Source organism: Micropterus dolomieu, linkage group LG19 (assembly GCF_021292245.1).
Source record: "Micropterus dolomieu isolate WLL.071019.BEF.003 ecotype Adirondacks linkage group LG19, ASM2129224v1, whole genome shotgun sequence".
Lineage (NCBI taxonomy): Eukaryota > Metazoa > Chordata > Actinopteri > Centrarchiformes > Centrarchidae > Micropterus > Micropterus dolomieu.
The window spans coordinates 1,483,762-1,489,761 of NC_060168.1; positions in this window are offsets into that span (position 1 = coordinate 1,483,762).

Below are 6,000 nucleotides of genomic sequence, written 5' to 3' on the forward strand. Positions count from 1 at the left end.
CAATCTGCTTTCTGATTTCTGATTTCTGATTTCTGATTTCTAGGGTTTATAAAGAATGGTGTGAAAAGGGAAAAACATCCAGTACGCGGCAGTCCTGTGGGCGAAAATGCCTCGTTGATGCTAGAGGTCAGAGGAGAATGGGCCGACTGATTCAAGCTGATAGAAGAGCAACTTTGACTGAAATAACCACTCGTTACAACCGAGGTATGCAGCAAAGCATTTGTGAAGCCACAACACGCACAACCTTGAGGCGGATGGGCTACAATAGCAGAAGACCCCACCGGGTACCACTCATCTCCACTACAAATAGGAAAAAGAGGCTACAATTTGCAAGAGCTCACCAAAATTGGACAGTTGAAGACTGGAAAAATGTTGCCTGGTCTGATGAGTCTCGATTCTGTTGAGACATTCAGATGGTAGAGTCAGAATTTGGCGTAAACAGAATGAGAACATGGATCCATCATGCCTTGTTACCACTGTGCAGGCTGGTGGTGGTGGTGTAATGGTGTGGGTGATGTTTTCTTGGCACACTTTAGGCCCCTTAATGCCAATTGGGCATCGTTAAATGCCACGGCCTACCTGAGCATTGTTTCTGACCATGTCCATCCCTTTATGGCCACCATGTACCCATCCTCTGATGGCTACTTCCAGAATGCTTTCAGCACATTGTTGAATCAATGCCACGTAGAATTAAGGCAGTTCTGAAGGCGAAAGGGGGTCAAACACAGTATTAGTATGGTGTTCCTAATAATCTTTTAGGTGAGTGTATACTTCCACATTAATGTGAACCTATATTGGACAGTATTTCTGTCCTGCAACACAAAAATCCAGTTTCACTATGTATCAGCGATATTCCAAATCTAATTTGTGCAGACACTGGCGGACATCTAAATTGAACAAATTCACTTAGGGTACCAAACATGTAAGATACGGCACAATAGAGGGCTTTATAAAAAGTTCACCTTGTGTTGAAAGACAGAACCTGCTGCTTGGAATTGGGTTTAAAGTAACAGTATTTCTTTACCCCTTCCAATTTTTATCACATTTTTAATCTTTGTGGAATGGCTCCCAGGTTTTTTTTCTTGGCATTGTCCTGACTTCTGCTGTATGACAACTAGTGAAAATCCCCCCCCTCCTTTTGGTTGCTGTGTTTCATTAGCCAGTCTTTTATTCACTGATGTCGTCCACTAACTTTTCTTCATTTCAACAGTGGTGTTGATGTCCTGGTGGATGAACTTTGCAGCAGTTGACTCATGCACACTAGGGGATAAATCTGTCAATTTGGGTTCAGATTTACCTCTTCTGATAATCGCAGCTGCATTCTCGATCCGAGGCTGGTCAAAACGGATTATCGGCCTAGTTGTATTTAATATTTTTTGTTTTCTGTTAAACATAGCACACACAAGGGCAACTAACTGACGACGACAGTCTGCCTCCATGTTTGTTTATTTCTGAAATCACATTTGATCAACCAGTTCCCTGAATCACCATTCTGAAATTGTTTGGTAAACGCATGGTGTGTGTGATTCCTACAAATAAAATATTAAAATCCTCTTGTGAACAGCAGGCATTATCCTTTTCTAATTATGATGATTATATTATATCATTTTGATCATAATTCACTCGCAGATATTTGACTGTTTGACTGGAACGCTTCAACTCATTGTGTTGTTTCGTCTTGGTTGCCGATGTGGCAAACGTTCTGATTATTTTTGCCCCAGACTGGTGGCTGCATCTGAATTGCCAGTTGCAGTAGCCATGAGGCCGTGGTGGTGTTACACCAAGCTCCCACAGGAGTTAGAGATGCTTACGTTCAAGTTCATTAGTTGCATCAGTTCAGTGTTCATTCTAGGATAAATGAATAACAGCACTTGCTATTTGAGGTCGGAATTTATTGTGGTCTGGGCGGCACAGTGGGGCAGACCCTGTTCACAGGATAAGTGGTTGACGATGGATGGATGGATGTATTGTGGTCTTAAAGTTAAACTGATGATTCCAGCCTAACATTACAAGAAAAACTGTGAGCTTTTAGTAAAACTGTACCAGCGCAGCAGTGTGTATACATCATCGTGATTAGTTTCATCCAATTTGTATAACAGAGGTCAGTGTGATTTTGAAAAATGGTTTTCTAAAGAACCAGAACCTGGAAGTTCTATTTTTACCATGAGTCTCCTCAGCTCGCCATCCACAGTTGGCCTCCAAGTCACTATGTCACCAAGCTTCCAACACCACCTTTTTCATGAATTTTGCTCTGCCACTTTCTGGCCTGACAGGGCACAAAGTCTCTTCCTTTTCCTTACTTTGTGTTGCCTCGCCCTCCTTCTCTAACATTTAAAGAAAAAACTAACAAAATCTGTTGCCACAGCTTCTCATTAAGTAAATGTTAAAAAAAGAATACAAAATAGCATGAGACAGTAATTATAATATTACAGAAAAATGTCATTGCCATCATGAAATGATGACTTACTAATAAGGGAAATGACATTGATTGACAGACACTGGCTGTTAGAGGGATGCACTAATAGCCTGCCATAATATGCCTCTCATATTATGACAGGCTGCCAGCAACTCTCCCTACTCTCTCCCATTAAAATGTGGGTTTTACAGCTGAAAGGTTCATAAGCTCATCAAGTAAGCTTTTAGCCTTGTGTTCAAATGTACCACAGGTTAATGCATATTCAACTTACAGTGATCAGGAATCACATCTTTTCTCAGTGCCTGCCTTTTTCAGTGGCCCAGCTGCCTACATGTGTTTGCTGTCTGTGCTCTGTAGAATCAGGGTCTGATTCCCTTGTTGGCGCACTCCCTGGAGCATTTGCTAACAAATGTACTTTCTTATCAGAGTAGCCTGGCCTTTACGACACCTTTTGCTGTGGCTATTGTAGTATGATAGAATGGGATGGAGTTGTGTTAGTCTTTTATCATCTGTGAGGAAACCAGAAAATTGGCTTCCATTGCCCTTTATAACTTGTCTCTTCAAAATAGAATAAAAAAATAAACAAACAATAAACCTCAACAATGCCTCCTAGTGTTGCCTGCTGTGTCAGGGTCTGTGTAATGTACCTCACTGGGATGGTTACTCACCAACACGACCCATAACAGCAGCATGGGTCAGCAGTCAGGGGTCTATTGGAGGTGCTACTCTGCAGTCTGCCCCCGGGTGGAGTGAGTGTGCCCCGCATTGTACTGCCAGTGTCTAGAAGCACAGGCACAGGCCCACACTGCAGACAATAGAGAAGAATGGGACAAATTACATCTATTATAACATATTACACTAATAATAAGGAGGAAGAAGGAATCCTAGGCCCAACATTCAAACAAAAATACTGTCGATGACCACTTTGCAAGCAATCAAATGAATAACTAATGGCTTACCAGGACACTACATCTAGTTCCATGTCCCCTCATTGGCCACCCAGTGGATTGTTAGCAGCCAGCCACATTTATTTCAGTTAACTTAGGTTAACAAATAAACACAGACAGAAACTAAAGTAGAATACTTCAGGTTTGAGGGCTATCATTCATTGTTCACCATGGTTTCAACAAAAGGTTCCATTCTCTCTCTGTCCTTCCAGTGTTTGCCCTCACACTGGCTCATATTACGTAATGCTCTTGAAGCTTGGCAGCCAATGAAAAATGGCAAATGACAACCTGTGACTATTACTAAAAAGAATAAAATATGAAAGAGACAGCTCAGCATCTCACTTCCAATGCAAGCATTTAAATAAAGCCAAGTTTTCCATGTCTGGACCTTCATCACAGCAAATGTTTGACAAAAGGGAAACTTGTGCTTTGTCATGCCATAAGAATTGCAGTTCACCGTTGTAGCTCTTAAGGTCCAAATACATAATGAAGTTAACAATACAACATAAACATCACAAAAGTAGAAGTATAGAAAGCAATGAATAAATACAACAATAGAGAAAGCATTCAGAAAATCATAGGAAATTTTTTATCAAAGGTAATATTGAACAGATGTGTGTGTTATCTACAGCACTCACATAATACAGCATAACCATAAACTCCATTTATAGCACAATACTCATGAAGAACATAATGCTTATATCAACATCATATGAACACACACACAAACATTTGATTACATAAAAGTAAAACTATGATCCCAAAGTGCTGGACTTCTACACATCATGCATAGATTTTCCCATTTGTTTGTGGCATGGAGATGTCACATGAAGTTTGATGTGGTAAAAGCCAGTGCTTCCTCAAGAATGCAATAGAATGCATGTTTAGTACAGTCAGCATTGCAGAATTTCAGACAGTTAAGAGTATTTAAAAAAAGACTGGAATCTTCTGTTAAAGAGGAGATGGGATTCATTTCAGGCTTTATGCCCTTCACCGTCCGGAAACTCATAAATGAAGTTCTTTGATCTCTGCATGGGACAGTGACACTACAGACAGACTATTTTTCTCTTTTTACTATTTCCCCTTAATTCATGTGTTGTAAATACTTCATGGAGGGCTTTGTGACAAGTAGTAATAATAATAATAATAATAATAATAATAATCTTTATTTGTAGAGCACTTTTCAAAAACAAGTTACAAAGTGCTTCAACAAGTGCAAAGACAATAATACAAGCAAGAAAACATTGAAGAGACCAAAATACACGTTTAAGATAAATATAAAATAAGTAAAATAGAATAAAATAAAATAAAGTCAAATAAAGTCAAATAAGATCAGGAAAGGCTCTCCTATAAAATTATGTTTTAAGAAGGGACTTAAAAGAGTTCACTGACTCAGCCGTTCCAGAGCCTCGGGGCCCTGACAACAAACGCTCTGTCCCCTTTAGTTTTCAGTCGAGACTCTGGAACAGACAACAGACCTCTGCCCGAGGATCTCAAGGTGCGTGCTGGTGTGTATGGGACTAAAAGGTCAGAAATATAACAAGGCGAGAGGCCATGAAGAGCTTTAAAAGTGATCAATAAAATTTTAAAGTCAATTCTAAAACATATGGGAGCCAGTGTAATGAAGCTAAAATGGGGGTGATGTGGTCATATTTCTTTTTTCTGGTTAAAAGCCTGGCAGCTGAGTTCTGGACAGTCTGGAGTTGATCAGTAGTTTTTGGGTTAAACAAGTGAAAAGGCTGTTGCAGTAATCCAGGCGTGATGAGATGAAGGTGTTTAAAATGGTCTCGGTGTCCTTAAAAGTTAACATAGATCAAATTTTAGCTATATTTCTAAGTTGATAAAAACATGATTGAACAAGCTTTGTGGTGTGCTGCTCGAAATTTAAATTACTATCAAACCAAACACCAAGGTTCTTTGCCACAGGCTTAATGTGATTTACTAGGGAACCAGCAGATGGCAGTATTTGTTTTGCCATCTGCTGGGACCCGATGACCAGGATTTCTGTTTTGTCTGAGTTCAGCTGGAGGAAATTATTTGACATCCATTTTTTAACTTCACAAAGGCAGTTGTTAAGTGAACTCAGCATTCCAGGGTCTGTGGATCTGACGGGCAGGTACATTTGTGTGTCATCAGCATAAATATGAAAATGAAATACCATGTTTATGGATAATATGCCCAAGGGGAAGTAGATACAAGGAAAACAAAATGGGTCCTAAGACTGACCCCTGAGGCACACCATATTTAACTGGACAGAACGAAGAGACATAGTGGTTTACAGACACGCAAAACTTCCTATTTGACAAGTAGGATGAAAACCATTCTAGGGCAGTACCAGAGATCCCCACCCAGTGCCTCAGTCTGTCTAACATGATGTTGTGATCAATGGTGTCAAAAGCAGCGCTAAGGTCCAGGAGTACAAGGACTGAGCACATACCTTCATCAGCAGACATTAAAAGGTCATTGGTGACTTTAAGCAGGGCAGTCTCAGTGCTGTGGTTCTTCCTGAAACCAGACTGAAACTTTTCAAATATGTTGTTATTTTCCAGTACAGTGAGCAGCTGTTTGGACACAATTCTTTCTAGAATCTTTGCAATAAAAAGGCAGTTTTGAAATTGGTCTAAAATTATGTGGGAG